Consider the following 21,485-nt stretch of genomic DNA (forward strand, 5'->3'; position numbering starts at 1 on the left):
AGGGTAGTGTGAATCTATCACTCTCTTTATTCCGTTCCTCCATCGTGACTGAAGGGACAGGTGTCTCACTTAGGCCTAGGTTTTAAGCTCTGTTACAATCCAGCCGTCACTACAGTTTTTTTTATCAAGAACAGTGTGCAGTCTCCCAGCCAGCCAGAGACTGGTGGCTGAATACACTTGCTGTTGATGTGAATCCTAGAATGAGACAGAGGACTCCCTGCATCATGAACTCTGGCACTGAGTGTGGCCTCTCATTAGACGTGGACTGGGTACATCATGAACTTGCAGCTTCCACACCAGCCTGTCCTTCCTTTAATAAGAATAACGGCTGTTTACCATGCCCCTCCCACGAGCCAGGCAAGGGTCTCATGGTAGCCGCCTGTCAATGCCACTCATGAAGTGTTGGTGTCTTCATTCTCTAGAAGGAAACTGGATATGGAGACCATGTTAACTGAACCGGAGTAGAAGCTCCCATTTCTCACAGTCTGAGCTGGGTCTCTGGCTCACTCTTTGGCAACACAGAACCAAGTATGCTTCCATGCTGGCCATGAGTTTGTCTGATCTTGGAAAACATGCACACGCCCAAATATAGTTTCTGTATTCTTTGTCTTTTTTTTTTTAAGACAAAGTCTCATGTAGTCAAGGGTGACTTCAAATTCACTATGTAGCCAAGGATGATCTTGAACTTCTCATGTTCCTGCCTCTATCTCCTGAGTCATGGGATTACAGCTGTGTACTGGCATGCTGAGTTTATGCAATAGTAGGGAGCAAATCCAGGGCATCGTACATACTGGGCAAGCACTTGGCCATCTGAGCTACATCCTCAGCCTATTCAAATGTTTTCTTACTTGTTGTAGAGTAATCTTTTGGTACACTGTGAAGATGGGTCTTTGCCAAGGTGCCTTCTGATTGGTTTAATAAAGAGCTGAATGGCCAATAGCTACACAGGAAGAGGTTAGGTGAGACTTCTGGAGAGAGAGATCTCTGGGAAGAAGAAAGGGGGGGTCACTAGCCAGATGCAGAGGAAAGGTAAAAGCCACGAGCCATGCGGCAGCACGTAGATGAATAGAAAGGGGTTAATTTAAGTTATAAGAGCTAGTTAGAAATAAGCCTAAGCTATAGGCCAAGCTTTCATAGTTAACAATAAATCTTCATGGTTTTTTTTTTTTTTGTGAGGTGGTGGCCCAAAGAAAAATCTGTCTACACTTTTTTGTTTGTTTGTTTGTTTTTGTTTTTGTTTTTTGAGACAGGGTTTCTCTGTGTAGCTTTGAAGCCTGTCCTGGAACTCACTCTGTTGACCAGGCTGACCTCAAGCTCACAGAAATCTGCCTGCCTCTGCCTTCCAAGTGCTGGGATTAAAGGAGTGTGCCACCACCGCCCGGCTCTGTCTACAGTTGTTAATTTATTTATTTGTTTGTTTGTTTGTTGTATGTGTATGTGTGCTTTTTGGCACACACATGCCAAGGTCCTTATGTGGAGATCACAGGATAATTTATAAGAATTGGTCCTCTCCTTCCACCATTGAGTCTTGGGGACAACATTCAGGTCGTCAGGCTTAGTAGCAAGCACGTTTACCTGATGAGCCATTATCTTGCTTGGCTGCTTTTTTTTTTTTTTTTTTTTTTTACTTTTTAATATGGAACGCTTCACGAATTTGCGTGTCATCCTTGCGCAGGGGCCATGCTAATCTTCTCTGTATCGTTCCAATTTTAGTATATGTGCTGCCGAAGCGAGCACGTTTTTTTTTTTTTTTTTTTTTTTTTAAGACAGGGTCTCGTGTACTCCAGACAGCGTTTCTCACTATGTATCTCTGGATAGCTTGGAACTGTGGACCAGGCTGGCCTTGAACTCACAAAGATCTTCCTGGCTCTGCCTCCCAACTGTTGAATTTCAAGGCATGAACTACCATATCCAGGCCCCAAATAAGTCTTTTTTTTCTCTTTTTAAATATGTATTTATTTGTATTTTATGTGTGTGGCTGAGTGTTTTGCCTACATGTATGTATGTGTACTATATGCATGTCTAGTGCCCACTGAGGCTAGAGGAGGGCTCTGGATTCCTTGAAACTGGAGTTACAGAAGGTTGTGAGCCACCATGTAAGTTCTGGGAACAGCCAATGCTCTTAACTTCTGAGCCATCTCTCCAACCCCACAAATAAATCTTTTTTTTTTTTTTTTTAATTATGGCACAGGGGCCGGCCTCCAGACCTTATGACCTGATCCAATTATATTTCAACTTCCTACAGACAGTCTATCTGCATGGTTAACACCTGTCAGATGACATGCCCTGAGGAACACTGGGAACGGCTGAACCACACCACCGAATGAAATTTGGTCCCAATCTACGGAGCGCCAAGAGTCCTTTTCCCCGCTGCCTCTGACTGCTTGTTTGACCTATGCCCCAGATGTGCTGTTAATAGAAGGTGCTAGAAAGGAAATCTGAGCACGTCAGGACCAGGGCATTCTCTTGCAAGGTTTCACTTCCTTTTTCACTTTCAACACTTTTACTCTTGGCAACGTTGCCTAAAAAATTCCCCTCTCTCCTTTCTTTGCATTTCTCTTTCTGTGTGGAGCTAAACAATCGGGTTGCCACATTTGAAAGACATTTATGAAATCTCCTGTTATCTACTCAGAAAGATGACTCTTCAAAAAGACGTTAAACCACGAGTTAAGCCTTGCACAGCCCTGGAATTCCAACTACCAGAGAGGCAGAGGTAGGAGAGTTGCAAGTTCAAGGCCTGCCTGGGCTACAGAACCAGTTTAAGGTCATCCTTGGTGACTTAGTGAGTTCCTATCTCCAAATAACAAATAGAGAGCAGTGACCTAGGCAGGGGTGGACCACTTTTCTCGGCACTCACAGGGCTTTGGGTTTGATCCCCAACACAGCAAACAACGAGAACAAAAACCAATCAAAAGAAAAAGTTAAAAGAGCGTTGTGGATCTAGCTCAACGGCAGAGCACTTGCCTAGTAGTCCAAAAATAAATAAATGCATATATGTAACAATAACATTTCTAAATCTGCCCGACCACCCGGAGTCTAGGACCTGGTGTTGCCATGCCCCATAAATACCAGCGAGCGCAGTGGGGACAGCAGGGTTTCTCTGTTGTTGATTTATGCAGATATTCGCGAGCAGCCAGTAGTGGACATGTGGAAGTCAGAGGACAGCTTGGAGGAGCTGATTCTCTCCTTCCATCACATGGGGCCTGTAGTTACCAAGAGAGTAAATGCTTTTGGAGGAGAAGCTGGAGAAGGTTGTGGGTGAAAAGAGACCCCAAAGTGTCACTTAATGATGACTCATCCAATTTTGCTGGTTTTCTTGCAGAAAATTCCAAAGAATGCTCACATTTCATGATTTCATTTATCCTCAAAACAATGGTTGGTTCTGATCAGGAAAATAATGCTCAGCTGGTAGCCACCTGGCCCATGTGACAATGGGTCACTGTTGCAGAGTGTGCCATGTGAGCGAGTGGCTTATTCTGGTTCTGTTGGTCGGTTAGAAATTTGCTGAGCTTCTAGAGGCTACACGGCATGAGCAGAAACAGTAGCTCCCAAACAGACCAGGGCTTGGCGGGGAGGGAAGGAGGAAGCATCTGTTTATTCCCAGCCTTTCCCTCCCCATCCTTCCGTTCCCACAACTGTCTTGTTCCTAGGGCTGGAAGTAGGAGCATCTCTGTGGCTTCCCCTTACCATTCTCAGGGCCCACGAGATCTTAGCAAGATCCTTCTGTGCTCTGCTTCCTGTCTCCTATATCCTTGAGAGGAAATGATCACGTATAATCATATCAAGCCGACTAACTGTGCTTTCTGCAAAGCCTTATACAGAAAGGAAGCTCAAGCATGTTCATTACTCTCATGGGTTTCCCTTTATGGACATTTTGATTTTCCTTCTAAAGAATGGCTGAGAAATGAGTGAAATGGCTCATTGAGCGAAGGCTTTTACTGCCAAGCCTGATGTTCTGAGTTCAAGTCCTGGGACCTACAAGGCAGGAGAGAACCAAACTATCCTCTAACTTCCGTGTGCACCCTCCCAATAGATAAGCAAAGCATAATTAAAAATAACCCAGACTAGATGAGGTCCTGGGGATGCAGAGTCCCTGCCATCATGTAAGAAGCCCTGGGTTCTATCCCTAACATTACATAAGCTGAGCATAGTGGTGTTTGCCTGTAATCCCAGGACTACTCCGGAGGTGAAGGCTGGAGCATCAAAAGTTCTAGCCCAGATTCTCAGCTACATGAGACCTTTCTCAACACACACATACACACAACACACACACACACACACACACACACACACACACACACACACACACACTCCACACATACATACAACACACACACACACACACACACACACACACACACACACACACACACACATATGCAAAGATGGAGGAACTGGAGAGATGACTCAGACTCTTCTAGAGGACCTGAGTTTGGATTCCAGCACCCATGTTAGGTGGCTCACAAGAGCCTATAACCCTGGCTCCAAGAGATCCAACCCCTCTGGCCTCTTCAGGCACTCATGTGTATATACCCACATATAGATACACACATATACACATAACTTTAAAAATAAAAATAAATTATTTTTTAAAAATAGGTGATTATTTAGAGTAGACAATCCTAATTCAGAAGTTTCCTCTGAAAAACTCTGTTAACAACTTTAAGCCAGACATATTTTGGAATGAAAAAGCCCTGCCTGATTTATAGGTAGAGCCCTTAGAATACTAGGCTCCAAGTTCTAGAATCTTGGGTCTTAGAGGCAGGAGAGATCTCTTAAAAATTTTATTCTGAAAAAGCTTCTGGATTATTCGATCAGAAAATACTAGGCCATCTGCCCTTTTTTTCTAATAAAAAATTGTCCTTAATTTTATTCCATGATTGATATTATTATTATTTTAGATCTTACTTTTATTTTTGAGATTATAATATATTTTCATCATTTCTCCCTTTCCTCTCCTCCCTCCATATACCTCTCCATGCTCTCTTTCAAATTCATGACCTCTTTTTCATTAATGATTGTTACATACAATGATTATTCATATATATATCCTATGTATAACTGCTGGGTCTGTATATTGTTACTCATATGCATGTTTTCAGGACTGACCGACCGTTTGGTATTGGGTAACCAATGGGTGTGTTCTTCCCTGGGGAGGACTGTTTCTCCCACTCTCAACATCCCGTAGTTGCCTGTGTTCTTTGTGTAGGGTGGAGGCCTCAAGGGCTTTTCCTCATTCATTTTGGCCTGTCTGTTGGTGTCCTCTGTTGATCTCTTGTGGGGTATCCACCAGAGAAGACTACTCAGACATGGCTTTAAGCCAATAGAATGTTGGCTGACAATTACACTGGGTGTCTACTGTAGGCTTGAGCCTTTCTCGGGGTGAGCTTTTAAGCACAAAAACTGTGTCCTGGGTTGGCATACTTCAGTCAACAAGAACAGTCAGCCAGAAGTGGAACCACAGACGCCAAAAGGCAAGGTTAGAACATTTAGAGACTTTCCCAGGACTAGGGTCTTTGATGGATTAGGTCTTTGCTTTTGTTTTGGCAGGTGGTGCTGTCTGTGTGCTGAGTTTAAGGGCCTGAATGGAGTCAGTTCTGCTAAGGTCTGGGGACCTGTGACAGTCCTTGGTCAGCTCATGTTGAGGCAGTCACGTTGGTGACACATTATGGATGTAGCTGTTGACATCGGTAGGAGACAACGTCTCACAGCAAACTCCCTGATCCTCTGGTTCTTACAGTCTTTCCACTCTCTCTTGTACAATGTTGCCAGAGCCTCAGGGGTGGGAGCTGTATTGTAGACGTCTCCACTGGGATTGGGCTTCATGACTGCATTTTGATTGGTTGTGGTTTTCTGTATCTGTCTCCCTCTGCTACAAAGAGAAGTTTCCTTGATGAGGGGTGAGGACTACACTTACCTGTGGATATAAAGACAAATAATGCTTAGAGAGCAGTCAGGGACCATGCTGGTTTAGTAAAATGATGGTTGTAGGTACTTCTCCAGGATCCAGGACTTCACTGGCCCCTTTGTCCGATCCCAGTGCCAATAGACATGAACCACGGTGCTTGGCTTTTACACAGGTGCTTGGGATATGATCTCAGGTCCGTAGGCTTGCCTAGAGAGCACTTTACCCGCTGAGTTATCTCTTCAGTGTGTGTGTGTGTGTGTGTGTGTGTGTGTGTGTGTGTGTGTGTGTGTGTGTGTGCCTGCCTCTGATATCCCAGGTTAGCCTCCAGCTGGCTGTGTAGCTGAGGATGACCTTGAACTCTCATGCTCCCACTCCTACCTCCCGAGTGCTGGGATATGCCCTCACCTGTTTTGTGAGGTGCTGTGGTTGGAAACCAGGGTTTTGTACAATAGAGCTAAGCAAGCTAGCTCCTGAGTTACATCCTTAGCCCACGCATTCCATTTTCTTCTTAATCTATATGTGGCCTGGGAAAACCTTCTGGCTGACTTGAGGACTGGCAAGAGAGAGAAAGAGGCACATCCCAGAACCCACCTGGGACAGCCGTAAGAAGCTGCAGGCCCCGTCATGGATTAGGACACCCTCTGGAAACACTGCCACTTACTCCTGTCAGGTCCCAAAGAAACTCGGGACAAATGGCTAACTGTGGCTCTATTAGCACACCAAATGTCTGCTGGCCTCCAGGCCCACTAGGCAGCTATAGCTCCGCTCAGCTCTTCCCACCCTACCCCTACCCTGAACTCCTCCAGCTCATGGGCTTCCCTTCCTCCGGTTTCCTGTTCCTTCACAACCCTGCCATTTCAGCCATGCTTTCTCTGGGATCTCTCTCTCTCTCTCTCTCTCTCTCTCTCTCTCTCTCTCTCTCTCTCTCTCTCTCCCTCTCTCTCCCTCTCTCTCCCTCTCCCTCTCTCTCTTGGCCCCTCTCTCGTGGTCCCACCTCCACCCCCATGGCCTGGTCCATCTTGCTGGCCATGTTCAGTCTACTACTTTCTCCTCCTGTTCTAGACTCTTCCAAATGCTTCTGGATATACTCTTCCCTCATATCTACAATAAAAAAATAAAAATTAAAAAAAAAAAACACTTTCCCCTCAACTATACCTTTTAATCAGTCATGTCTTCCTTTTATTCTTCTGGTGTTGAAACCCACACTTTATACGACTTCCTGTGCACTCAGAGTGAAGTATATCTTGACTGTATTTTCAGCTCTGTGGAGGCTGCCACGGAAATTAAAAGTATTGTTGCCTCCTTCTTCTCATCCCCTTTCTATCTGAACTGACTCTCTCTTATCCAAACCTGTTATTCATTTCATTTCTGCTCAGTACCTGACAGGACATCCTGTTCTGATTCATTGGTGCAAAGGTGTTATTTTTCCCATTCTATCGGAAACTCAATTATCCCTTTCAATCCACTGAAGGGCTTGGAGGAGATGGACATTTCTGTTTAATGGATCCCTTTCTTGTTAGTTATAAAGATGACTGTAAATGGGATGCATCCTGCTTTGCTCTTTTGATAATTTGTGAAATTGACGTCAACCCTGTGGCCTGTGTGTTTTTACACCTCCCACCACGATTATGAGTCACATAGAACCTAGAACTGACAATAGGCTGGTGACCTGAAAAAGAAAGCCACAGCTTAATGGCACCATCATTAACCAGACCTTCTGTGGCCTCCTACTTTCTGACTCAACAAAGCTCTTATTTCACTGGTTGAAAGAGGATTCATTTGTCATGGTGCTAGAGATGCTTCTATGCTTGCTTTCTGGGCTCAGTGTTAACCCTTTAATGGAATAGTGTACATATTTTTTTTCTTCATGTCATAAAGAAAAATAGGAATAGTCTGATTTTTTTAAGTGTATGTGTGTGTGTGTGTGTGTATACAACCTTTTGTCTTACATTTTGTTTAATTTGTTTTGCATTATTTTTTTTTTCTGGAGTTTCTGGGTTTCATTTAGGCACATCAGGTTGGTCTTTAAGTTTCTATGTAGTCAAGGATAACTTTGAACTTCTGATCTTCCCGCCTCCCGAGTGCTGAGATTTTAGGCATGTGCTACCATTTCTAGTTTATCTGGTGCTAGAGATGGAATCTAGAGCTTTGTGAATGTTAAGCTACATTCTGCTAACAGAGCTATACACCAGCCCATCTTTTCTCATTTTTCTTTTTCTTTCTTTCTTTCTTTTTTTTTTTTCTGAGACAGGGTCTCTCTGTGTAGCTTTGGAGTCTGTCCTGGAACTTGCTTTGTATTCCAGGCTGGCCTCAAACTCACAGAGATTCACCTGCCTCTGCTCTGCCTGCCTCTGCCTCCCAAGTGCTGGGTGTGCACCACCACCACCAGGCTCTTTTCTCATTTTAAAGTGACAATTATGCTGTCAAGTGGTGCATGCCTGTACTAATACCAACACTGGGGAGCCTAAAACAGGAGCTTTTTAAATTTGAGGCCAGACAGGGCTTCAGAGTGAGACCCTGTCTCAAAACAAAAGTAAAAGCAACACAATCAAACAATAATAAAAGAGCAATACGGTCTCACAATTGATGTTGGTTATGAATTTTAAAAACCTCATGATTCTTCTCACTCATTCAGAGTCTTTATCTTGTGCTAAAGGGTTATGAAATTAAGTCAGTTTCTTAGCCATGTTTTTCTATTTGTTTACTTAATATTTGCATGATGTCTCTGAGACAATATTCTCATCTGTCCAACAACGCTATACAGTATATCAATCATGGATTCATTTTGGCAAGTAGCTGGCTTCTCTGTATCTATATGACTTTAAATGTTTCCTATTGTGTATGGAGACAGGAATCACAGTTCCTGGGGCCGTTTAAATGGGCTTTGTATGAGTTCCTTCTTCCATTGTTGGGAGGAAGCACTTGTCAATGCAAGTTAAGGAAAGAGGAGCTCATTCCGGCTCACGGTTGGGGTATAATCCTTCCTAACAGGGAAGGTATTGTTGTAGGAGCAGGACTTGGCTGGCTACGTGGAGTCCACAGTCAGGAAGCAGAGAGCAATGCATGATAGCAAATGCTACTGATTTCCTTCTCTCCTCCCTTCTTACTGAGTCTGGGACCCTCGGCTACGGCATGGCATCAAAATCCAAGGCGGGTCTTCCCCCTTCAGTTACCCCTCTTCAGAAACACTGTCACAGGCACATCCAGAAGGGTGTCTGAGAGGCAATTCCAAATTCAGTCATAGGGACAAGGAGGATTAGCTGTCCCTAACTACAAGGATGAGTCAGGGCTGATGGGGAAGAAGCAAAGATTAGGCAAGCTGGCGGTGAGCTGACGGTGGGGTCGTGGGAATTGTGTACTATTGAAATCTGCTTGTTGAAGGGCCTGCATTTGGAGATGGGACTCAGAAAAGGCTAGCTGAAATGAAATGAGGTCAGTGGGATGGACCCTGATTCCACATGATTCGTGTCCTTGTAAGCATAGGAGATGAAGACCCACATAACAGGTGAGACCACAGTGGGAAAGGCCCAGCTATAAGCTGGAGAGGGTGGACTCCAAAGAGATCAACCCTACAGACAACTTGATCTTGACCTTCCGGGCTTCTGAACTTCCAGGGAGTGAATTTTTGTTGTCTCAGCCTCCCAGCCTCCCAGCCTGTGGTACTTTGTGATGGAAGTGCCAGCAGGCTAACGAAGTGGGGTCCCAGCCACCTGGAGATCAGCTTGAAGGGCAGGAGAGGGGCAGAGTTGTTGGTCTGGACATCTGAGTAGAGCTTTGAGAGATCTGAGTGAGTCCTCAGATGCAGGCTGGCTAAAGGAGAAGGAAGCCCGTTGGAAGACAACTTACAGGAGAGATGCAGATAACAGGAGCCCATTCACGTCAGTAGGGACAGAGGGAGGAGGTTGCAAGTGTTCACATACCGGTAATTTGGTTGCAACACACTCTGCTCCCTGAGTGCTGATGCTCTACTCTTCACAAATGCTCTACAAACCTTGGGAATAAACAGGTTTGTAGAAGGAGCCATAATAAGCCAGGCATGCTGGCACACCCTGTAATCCTAGCAGTTGGGAGGGAGAAGCAGGATTATCGTGAATTCAAGGCTAGCCTCTGGTTACATAGTGAGTTTGAAGCCAGCCTGTGCTATATGAGATCTTCCTTGTCTTTTAAAAAAAGGGGGCGGGGGAGGGGGAGGGAGGGATACAAAGAGATAACTTAGCAGGTGAAAGTGCTGTGCCAGCCTTAGTAGCTGAGTTTGATTTCCAGAGCCACAGTGAAAGGAACTACTCCCTAAAGCCATTCTCTGGCCTCGGTACGACATGGCATGTGCTTGACCATCCCCTCATATCACTCATGATGTACATAATTAATAATACAGCTCATTCACTTATTTGAAAGGGTGTAAGAAAGCCATGCATGGTGATGCACACCCTCAATCCCAGCCCTCTAGGGCCATTATCAGGAGGACCCCTTGGGTTCAAAGCCAGCCTGATCTACATAGCAAACTTTAGGCCAGCCAGAGCTACACAGTGTGATCCTGTCTCAAATCAATAAATAATGAATAGATGAACAAATTTTACAAAGGGTAAGGGAAGTGAAAGAAAATAAAGCCATCTAAAACAGAAGTTGAAAAACTCCCTTGGAGAAGTGCTCTGCGTTTGCGGGTCCGCCCCACCGCGGGTCCGCCCCACCGCGGGTCCGCCCCACTGTGTCAACCAGGGACAGCTGACTGTGACCGTACTTAGAAATAGGCTTTTTGCAGAATGAAAGGGACACTCCATTGGACGGCTAGTATCTGTGTCAGCAGACAGTGAGAGGGTCGGAGAGATGCCTTAGCAGTTAGGAGCACAGGCTGCTCTTACAGAAGGGCCTGGGTTTGGTTCCCAGCACCCACATGGTGGCTCACAACTGTGTAATTTCAGTTCCCAAGGATCTGATGGCCTTGGTAGGCACCAAGCACACATGTGATGCATGTATGGGCAACACTTATACACAAGAGAAAACAAAAAACAAAAACAAACAAACAAAAAAAGACAACGAGAAAAGGCCACGGGACAACAAAGGCTGGTGTGAGAAACCTGCCAGTCAGGGGGCAGAAGCAGATTGTGAGAAGCCACCAAAGAGAGAGAGGAGGGGGACTGTGAAAGGTGAAAGAACAGGTTCCTATTGTCCTAAGCCACCTGGTTTTTACAGTGCTTTTTACCTGACACCCCTAAGGCATTGATAAGGGAGTGAACTGGGCCAGGATCCAGTGGAGTGTTGCTGGCTCCTGGGGGGTGAGGCAGTACAGCACATTCACAAAAATGTCAGACCTGTGCTGTGGATTATGCAAATGTAAGGTGTCTAGCACAGGCCCCCCAGGAATAGCTCACCCCCTCGGTCTCACTCTCTCATACACATGGAAATGGAAATTGCTGGCTGAGGTCCCAGGAGGAGAGCTCTTGGGAGAATTCATCAGCACAGAAAGATAACACACAGAGCTTTAGAATTACAGCGTGTGTCCCCAACTGTGGGGTGATTGCGTTTCCTCTGGTGCACAGGACCTTCTATACAGTGTTCTCAGCCATCTTAATAGCTGCCTGGCCATGTAAATAGGCTCACTGTTGAGAAATTTCCCTTTATGAGGCAGAATTATCATTTAATAACAGTACAGGAAGCTAAGCATTGGAACTGCAATGTTTTCTTTTTAAAAAAAAATAAATTATGTATGAGTCCTCCCCCGTCCCCCGTCCCCTGTGTGTGTTTGTGTACATGTACAAATGTGTCCAGGTGCCCGAGGAAGCCAGATGTGCTGGGTCTCCTGGAGCTGGAGTTCCAGCGGGTTGCAAGCCACACAGTGTGGGAGGAGCAAGCCCTTTTTATTGCTGTGTCATCCCTCCATCCCTGGCCATGTTCCTGTAAATCTTTCAGAGATAAAGGATGACTTCCTGGTTTCTGTGTCTGGTGGTGGCATGCTGCATGCAGTATTTTCTTACAAAGGGACGGCGTGATTTAGTAAAGGATAGATGTATAGCTGATTGTAAATGAAACAGCATCTTTCAGAATCTGAGCTCACCAGGAGGCTGGGGGTGTGGTGGGAAGTGGGCTGGATCAGATGTTCTGAGGTTTCTAGGAGGTCTGATGTCATCACTGATTTACTCCCTGGAGGCAGGCAGGTGGCCAAAACTTGCTTGGGTCTTCATGAAGCTACATAGATATAGATGACTGCTGGAATTTTCTATCTTCCTCCTGTGGAAAGGGCAAATGAGGAGTCGGTTCCCATAATGAGTTGAATAGGATCCTCCAAAAGGGGCCTATGAATGTCACTTTATTGGTAAATAGGGCTGGGCACAGTGACACACACTGACCATCCTAACATTCTGGAGGAAGAGGAAGGCAGTTCTCTGTGAATTCAAGACCAGCTTGGTCTACATATTGAGTTCTAGGCCAACCAGAGCTAAAGTGAGACCCTGTCCTTAAAAAGGGGCGGGGCAGGAGGGCTGGAGATAGGGCTGGTGTTCAAAGCGTATCCTGCTCTTATACCACGTTCTGCTCCCAGCACCCACAGAAGGTGGCTGTCAACTGTCTGTGACTTCAGCCTCAGCTCGAGGGTTTGTCATGGGAGTGTTTGTCGTGGGAGGGTTTGTCGTGGGATATTTGTTCACTGTGTGAAGATGTGTCACTGGGTTTGGTTTAATAGAGAGCTGAATGGCCAATAGCTAGTCAGTAGAGCTAGGTGGGATTTCCAGGAAGAGATGAAGAGGAGAAGGAATCTAGGCATGAGGAGACACCCTTGAGACACAGGGAGTTGGAAATACAGAATGAGAGAAAGGTAAAACGCCACATGGTAAAACATATATTAATATAAATGGGTTAATTTAAGTTATAAGAGTTACTGGGACAAGCCTAAGCTATAGGCCGAGCTTTCATAATTAAGAATAAGTCTCTGTGTCATTATCTGTGAGCTGGCGGTCCCAACAAAAAAGTACTGCTACAAAGAATCCAGCTACAACTTCTGGCCTCCACAGGGACATACTTTCCCCTCCCCTAAATACACATACTTTTAAAAAATACATAAAAATAGGAACTTTTCTTTATAAGGGACATGGAGGGAAAAAAGACACAGGAAAGGCAATGGGAAGCTCATGTGAGAATGAAGACACAGACTGGAGCAATCCAGGTTAGGGAGTACATGGAACCAATGGATTCTTTGGAGACTGGCCTCAAATGTATTCTCTTGGGACCTCCATGGGAGAGCCAACCTGGTGGCAATTTTCTCATTTTGGACTCTTCAAAATTGTGAGAGAATAAATGTATGTTGCTGTTGTTGTTGTTTTGATATATTTATTTGTGGAGGAGGGGGAGAATATTGGGATGATTCTGAGACTGACAAAGCTTTTCTCAGATTTTGGGTGGGCTTTTAACTGAGAATTGAGGGTGCTGGGTGCTCATAGACAAATAACCTACAATGAGTTGATGGCCTTTGGGTTCTTGTCTCTTCAACTCAAAGAATGAAATTCATGGACCATAGCCAGTTTTGGAAAGAAGTATTTTTTTATAGGGAGCTTGAGAGAGAGAGAGAGAGAGAGACAGACAGACAGACAGACAGACAGACAGACAGACAAACAGACACAGAGACAGAGACAGAGACAGAGAGGGAGAGAAGACAGAGCCTTGATACAGCAGGAGGAGTCCCTGGGAGTGGTAACCCCATTGAAGGCCACTACCTTTGAGTGACTAAGACATTATTGGATGGAGGCATGGACCAGTTTAAGGTGCTGGTTAGTCCAGTTTTTATTCCAGGTGTTGGTGCCTCTCAGTTTTAACCATGTCCTTGTGAATAGTTTTCAGGAAATGGGTCCTCCTTTAGAAGAAAAGAAGAGAAGACAATGAAGAACCAGACTCCCCTTCCTGGCATCTCTGGCCTGTGGCTAGAGCAGAACCAAAGATGTTGTGACTTACAAACTTCAGTCATCTCTAGCTTCTGGCAAGGAAAAGCTGTCAAAAGCATGTGCCACCACCGCCCAGCACCTTAGCCAATTTTTATCTCCTAGTCTCATCAATGGCTTGAGTGGGGGGGGGCAGGGCGTGTCAAAGAACTACTTACAGGTGTCCTCTCCTACCATGTAGGTTGCAAGACTCAGACTCAGGCAGTTGGGCTTGGAGGCAAGCATGTTTCCCTATTGAGCCATTTCCTTGACCTCTAAATTTATGTTTTAACACCCTCCCCCAAAACTGCAAGTCATCTTCATGGCAGTCCTAGCAAATGAATATTGTCCCTCCAAGTAAGGAAGGCACTGGCACAGAGTCTTTCTACCATACTCACCCATAGGTAATCCTCTCCACTGACTATCGTAGCCAGGTCCAGCACATCTGGAATCTAACAGAGGTCATAGCCCTTCCTATGGCTGGTCTAGCAATGACTGCGCACCTGGTGGTGTCAACTCCTTCTGAAGCACAGAAGTCCAGGCTTACTGTCACAGTCCACCAGTCTCACTGAGCCAAGGTCAAGGTGACGAAAGGACCCTTGTCCGGGCTGTAAGGGAGAATCGGTTCTTGCCGATTTCAGCTCAGGTGATGGTCAGTTTTCCTTGGGTTGTGGCTATACCATGTCTGTCTTCGAGGCCCATGTCTTCTGTCTGAACATTACTTTCTCTCTGTGTGTCATCTCCTTCTGCTTCTCGTGTGGATGTATGCGGATGCATGTAACACCCATGTGGATAGTCCAGGGCGGTATATCTAATCACATCTACAGAGACTCCTGTCCCATATGACCCCATTTTATTTTTGCTGCCATGATAAAAATGCTCTGACAAAACACAAATTCGGGGAGAAAGTGCTTATTTTGTCCAGGCTACAGCTCAGCATTCCAGGGAAATCAAGGCAAGAACCTGAAGCAGCTAGTCACAATGTGACGGGGCAAGACAGTGCAGAGGGGTTCTTCCATCTAGTGCTCCTGCTGAGGCCGCTTCCATTGAACTCGAATCTAATCTTGATGGAGAATCCCATGGAAAACTACCCAACTCAATTCTAGGGACCAAAGGTCAGGATGTCCTAGCTAACTTATCTTAGCCTTTGTTTAAACTGTTTGTTTGTGTGGACCCTCCTCCAGCTAACCATTCACCTTAGCTGCCTGTTTGTGCGGAACCTCCTCGGCTAGCTAACCACTAGGCTAGCTAACCACCAGCTAACTTCTTGCTTCCAACTGCATACTCTGCGAAGCCCTGACTGCAGCTGCCAAGGGAAATGCCCGAATGAGGTCTCTGCTCTTAAAAACCTGTGTTCTGGATACCTGAGGCCACACCTTGGTCCCTGAACACTTGGGTCTGGTCCCAGCCAGCTGGAATAAAGACTTTCAATTAGCTATGCACTGCGTCTGAGTGGTCATCTTTGGCGGGCTCCCATGGTGGTTTGAAAGAAAGTGGCCCCCAAAGGGAGTAGCACTATTAGGAGGTGTGGCTTTTTTGGAGTAGGTATGGCCTTGTTGAGGAAGTGTGCCCCTGTGGAGGTGAGCTTTGAGGTCTCATATATGCTCAAGCCATGCTCACTGTCTCAGACCATTTCCTGTTGCCTGTGAGTCAAGACGTAAGAACTCTCAGCTCCTTCTCCAGCACCATGTCTGCCTGCATGCTGCCTTGCTTCCCACCATGATGATAATGGACTAAACCCCGAACTGTAAGTGAACCACCCCAATTAGATGTTTTCCTTTGTAAGAGTTGCCATGGTCAAGGTGCCTCTTCACAGCAATAGAAACCCTAAGACAGCTCCCTATAACAAAATCACATCCACAGTCAAGAGCAGAGAAAAATGAATGCATACATCTTTAGTGCTCAACTAGCTTTCTTGACTCTTAAGTAGTCCAGTGTCTAAAACCAAGGAATGGTGCTGCTCACTTTCAGGCTTAATCATGCCACATCAACTAATAATCAAGGCAATTCCCTACAGATTCGCTCACAGGACAACCTGATCTAGACAATTCCTGATTAAGATTCTCTTCTCCAGTGATTCTAGATTGCGACAAGTTGATAAATAAAACAAGCCATAACAGTAACCCAAGTTCTTAGCATCTTTGAGGATGACGGTGGTTCAGTTGACTACAGAGGTTTTGACGGTACCTTTATTGAAATATCAGATAAGCAACTTTAAACCACTCAGTAATGGGACTGGACACAGAACTTTCATCTAATTGGTTCTTTTCCTCATATAACTTAGCATTGCTGGGGCTGGCCTTACAGTTTAATTTTTCAAACGACATTCTGAATGGGAACTACTTGTTACCTGAATTCTATTTCCTACCCTTCTTTAATCCTCCTCCTGGTGAGGCTTTTCCTAATCCCTACCTTGGAAATACCCTTTCCCACAGGTGGGGACTTGATCTTTGTTTCCCCAAGTATCCTGCAATCTTTACACTATTATTTTTAAATTTTTATTTATTAGTGCGTCTATGGGTGCATATATCGAGTTCAAGACCCAGCTTTGTAGAGCTGGTCTTGCCGTTTACTTGTTAGTGTGTCTATGGGTGCATATATCAAGGTGGTTCTTGCCTTCCAGTGTTGTGTGAGCCCTGGGAGCTTGAACTCAAGTCACTAGGTTTGCAAGGCAAGTGCCTTCACCGCTGAGCCATCTGGCCAGCCCTCCTATACTCTTTAGATGCCTACCACTTCAGGCTTCTTCACCATTTGCTCTGTCCTGGGGATGAACAGAGTGACCTTGGACCTCACTGTTGGAGGAGGAGGAGAGTGACATCATGCTGCTTCAGGCCTTGGACCCCACTGCTGGAGGAGCAGGAGGACAGTGATACCATGCTGCTTCAGGCCTTGGACCCCACTGCTGGAGGAGGACAGTGATACCACGCTGCTTCCAGACATGCTTTGCCCTCCATAGCTGTCACCAGGCTCCTGACTCACCCAAGGACAAGCTCACCTTTCCAGAGTATTTCATTTCCTCCTAAGGCAACCTAGTCCAACATCACACATGAAAATACTTTCCTCCTCTTAATAGTGCTCTTGAATCCACCCATAACCCTAGCATTATTGAATCAAATATTCTTCCTAGCTCTGTTTTCACTATCAGGGCTCCACACAAACCGGAAATAGCTATGTCTGAATCATTGGGATAAGTGCTGCCGTCCTGGAACACGCAGTTTCCGACCTCTAAATTTATCTCCTAATAGAACTTGTGTGTGTGTGTGTGTGTGTGTGTGTGTGTGTGTGTGTGTGTGTGTTCACCCAGCTATATAATTATTAGTGCATTAGCTAACTGCCGGGTAAGTCTGAACACAGAAAAGGGGAGGGGCTAAAATGATACAGGAGAATGATTAAAGAGAGGAGGAGACATTGAGCAGGCACAAAGGCCTTCTAGGGCCAAAAGCACAGAAAATTGTTCGGGCTGGGACCAGGTTTGTGGTGCCCAGCTCTTTCAAATGGGGAGTAATAGTGATAGCACAAAACAATAAACATAGAACCGGATGAAATAGAGACATTTCAAAGCTTTAGCTTTATTCTTCACGGGGCACATCCCTATCTCTGGGAATCAAGGCTCTGATAATACACCTGGTAGATGAATGTCAAGTTTGCTCTTTCCATTTCCCAATGGCGCGTTCTGAACTGACACGTTTAAGTCAGATATGCATAGCTACGTGTGTATGTGTATGCACACATAACCGCACGCCAGATAGTCACAAGGATGGATGGATGCTATGTTGAACACAAAGGTGGTCAATTAACTATTAGTCAGGAGGGAGAATAGATGGCCCAAGGTAATCTGACTCATCCCTTACATTCCAGATTACCATAATCACTAAAACTTTAATCAATCAGCCTTGTAACACCTTCAACACAGAGAAGCTGTTCATGGGGATTTCTGTTCATAGTTAAAATGTTAGAGATCTCTCAAAAGATGAATCATGAAGAAGAAATTTTAAACATATATCATATATATATATGTTATGTATAAAACTATGTATAAATATGTATATATTAGAGACAAGATCTTACTATGTACCCTTGCCTGGCCTAGAACTCTCTGAATAGACCAATCTGACCTTGAGTTCACAGAGATCCACTTGCCTCTTCCTCCTCAGTGCTGGGGTTTTGTTTTGTAAGATTTATACTTATTTATTTATTTATTTATTTGTGTGTGTGTGTGTGTGTGTGTGTGTGTGTGTGTGTGTGTGTGTGTGCGCGCTTCTGACTTCAGTGCTGGGACTCAAATTCAGGTCCTCTAGAAGAGCAGCATACCCTTAGTCTCTGAGACATCTCTTCAGCCTCTACATAAAGTAGATAAAAAAACAAAACAAAACAAAACTATAGGGGCTGGAGAGACAGCTCAGTGGTTAGGAGCACTGGTTGTTCTTCCAGAGGAACCGGGTTCAATTCCCAGCACCTGCATGGCAGTTCACAACTGTCTGTTACTTCAGTTCCAGATCTTTTGGCACACTCACACAGACATATAGGCAGGCAAAACACCACTGAACATAAAAACAAATTATTAAACACACACACACACACACACACACACACACACACACACACACACACACAAAGCCAGGTGGTAGTGCATGCACTTGGGAGGCAGAGGCAGGCAGATCTCTGAGTGTGAGGCCAGCCTGGTCTACAGAGTGAGTTCCAGGACAGCCAGGGCTACACAGAGAAACCCTGTCTCAAAACCACTACCACCCCCCCCTCCCAAAGAAAACTATAAAATTAAATTTTTCTCTTTGAGAATAAGAATGTTTATTGAGGGCCTACCTTATTGCTCCATTGATAAGATGCTGGTCTACCATGCTCCCACACTTGAAGTCTGGGGTTCAGGTGGGCAGGTGTTGACAGAGTGCTTGTCTACCATGCTCCCACACTTGAAGCCTGGGGTTCAGGTAGGCAGGCACACATCTAGAAACTCAGCAACGGGAGATACAGGTAGGAGGATCCGAAATTTAAAGTCATTTTCAAGCTGGAGGCCAGCGTGAGAAACATCAGACCCTGTCTTGGAAAACAAACCAAACCAACCAACCAACCAAACAAACAATCCCAGTGTACCATCAGCAACCATTAAAAAGTACATTTTTGTAACATTATAGTTGAAGAAGCTCCTTCAAAGATTTTACTTCATTTAATCCCAACAAGAACACTTTCTCTGTGTGAACTGTATTTTTTTTCTTTTCTTTTTTTCTTCGAGACAGGCTTTCTCTGTGTATCTTTGTGCCTTTCCTGGAACTCACTCTGTAGCCCAGGCTGGCCTCGAACTCACAGAGATAAGGCGTATGCCACCACCGCCCGGCGTGAATTATATTTTATTCTCAACTGACAGAGGAGAAACTGGCCTTGGTGAGGTGTGTATAAGCACATCTGGGCTGGCTAACTAGAGAGAGAGGTGGACTGGGACTCAGGTGTCTGCGCTGACAGAGGGGAACTGCAGTGGGCACGCACATCTACTTCCCCAGACTGGCCAGAGGGGAGGGTGGAGAACAGGGCAGAGCTCCTTGATGCCTTCACCTCAGCTGCCCCTCTCCCTTCCTCCCCTGTTATTCAGTTCCACTCCTCGGCAGCAGAACAGAAAGTAATTTGCTCCAAATAGATGGGAATCAGCAATAAACAAGGATGGGTGAAACCCTGGGGAGCTGCTTCCGAGCTGGGTCTTGTCCATCTCTGTAGATGGCTCCCAGCTCCTGAGACAGCCAGAAAAACACCCTTTTTAGCTGTTCTTTTAGGAACTGAGCTGTGCTGCAGCCAGAAAATCACAGGGGAGGAAAGTCCAGACACTGGTCTGCAGCCTTTATTATAAGGATCCAAATTAAATGGTTTACAGTTCACATTGTGTTCCTGTTCAGAATGGAAATACCTTCCTGAGCCCTTACCAATCCTTCCCTCAGCGTGTCTGTGCTGAAGAGAAGAGAGATCTGGTTAAGGGCCGAGCGGCCCTCCCAGCCTTTCCTTTCTCTGCAGTACGGACACGTTAGGTTTTATAACAGAGAGCAGGAGAAAGACAATGGTTAACAAGAAAACAAACATACGAAAAAAGATGTAAAGAAACTATGCAGACAGGACTTTACAGAATTTAAGAATTATACTCATTTTCTTTAAATTATTTTTAATGATGTAGAAGGTAGCTTTTTGGTTGTTTTTACCCAGCCTGGACTGAATCCCTTCCACTGGAGCTTTATAGACATCATATCCACACAAGCCACACAGGCAAAATGGCGCATGCGCCTTTGGTCCCAGCCCCGGGGAGGTAAAGCCGGTGGAGCTCCAGGTCTGCCTGGTCTATATAGTGAGTTCCAGGCCAGCCAGGACTACACAGTGAGATCCTGTCTCAAGCAGAGAAAAGAAAGGCAGGAAAGACAAGTCTATTCGTCGAGCTTTTCAGCGGCTCCCTGGTTTCCCCCTCACAGTTAAAAAACGCCGCCTTGGAAACCTGGCAAGTCACATTTTGTTCTTTGCCGTCCGCATTAGCAGCCCACCCCCCAAGCCTTTGATCCTTCGGCCAGAGCTGTGCAAACACCCGGCTCCAGCACAGGCTTATCCCACCCCAACTGCTTCAGTGCGCATCGGGTTCATGGCAGGATGGCTGTCACATCGCCCGGGGAAAGACTGGGCAGAAGCAGGAGAACCGGGGCCTTTCTAAGAGCTGCTCTCACAAGATGGCCGCGCATTGTGAGATGTTATTGTTTTCCTGAAGCAGAAGAAACAACAGGTTCAAAATCAATCCGCAGCACAGCTTTTCCGAGGATGTACAGAGCTCCCTAACCAGAGTCATCCCCCCCACCCCTGCTGCTTCCTGAGCACTGCAAAGTATTGTTGGAAAAAAAAAAAAAAAAACAAACCCTGGGCCCGCAGAAGGCATTTTGACAGCTGTTATCGACTTGGGATGGTACCGGCCCTGACAGGCCATCAGTATGTGAGAATTACAGCCAGCAGAGGCAGAGGAAACCGTGCAATCTCTAGCTGAGGGGGGACGGGGGGAGGGAGGGAGGCTCTGCTCCATCTATTCCATTTAAAAGCTTTGTGTACAGCTTAGAAGGAGCTGTAGCTCTCAAGCATTGTGAGGAATGAATAAAAAGAGCTATGTCCTTCAATTCCCCGTCTGCAAAGGCAAATGGTTCTAAAGCCTTAGGTGAGACACTCAGTAAGAATATGTCTTTGTGTGTGCCAGGGAAATGATACACATATGTACTTAACTAGGGAGGGGTGTGTTTCTTTGAAAAAAAAAAAAAATTGAGCCCGTGCTGAAGACTGAAGCCGGAGCCTTGTATTTGCTAGGCAAAGGGCTCTCTACCCCTGAACTGATTTCCTAACCCCTAACCCCTCGTTTTCACTTACAGGGTTAAAAAGCCCGTGGTTCAAAAATAAAAAAAATGCTGGCTAGGGGTCTGGCAGTTGGTACAGTGTTTGTCTTTCCACACAAGGATCAAGGTTTGACCACTAGCACCACTTAAAATCGGGTATGCACATATAATCTTTAATTCCAGCATTGGGCAGATGGAGGCAGAAGGGTCAGGAATTGAAGACCTGCTTCGGCAACAGTCAATTTGAGGCTAGCCTGGGCTAATGAGGCCCCAAGTCAACCATGGCACAAGAAACCCCTAAACCACAAAAAAGTAAAT

The 21,485-nt window shown here is 45.5% G+C and overlaps 1 non-coding gene across 1 annotated transcript; it reads right to left on the reverse strand.

Moving 5' to 3' along the window:
- Positions 1–1,630: 1,630 nt before the first annotated feature.
- Positions 1,631–1,737, reverse strand: LOC143271227 (U6 spliceosomal RNA). Its single transcript, XR_013048449.1, has one exon. It is a non-coding gene; the product is annotated as a U6 spliceosomal RNA (small nuclear RNA).
- Positions 1,738–21,485: the final 19,748 nt, after the last annotated feature.

The sequence above is a fragment of the Peromyscus maniculatus genome, chromosome 1 (assembly GCF_049852395.1).
Source record: "Peromyscus maniculatus bairdii isolate BWxNUB_F1_BW_parent chromosome 1, HU_Pman_BW_mat_3.1, whole genome shotgun sequence".
NCBI classification, from domain to species: Eukaryota; Metazoa; Chordata; class Mammalia; order Rodentia; family Cricetidae; genus Peromyscus; species Peromyscus maniculatus.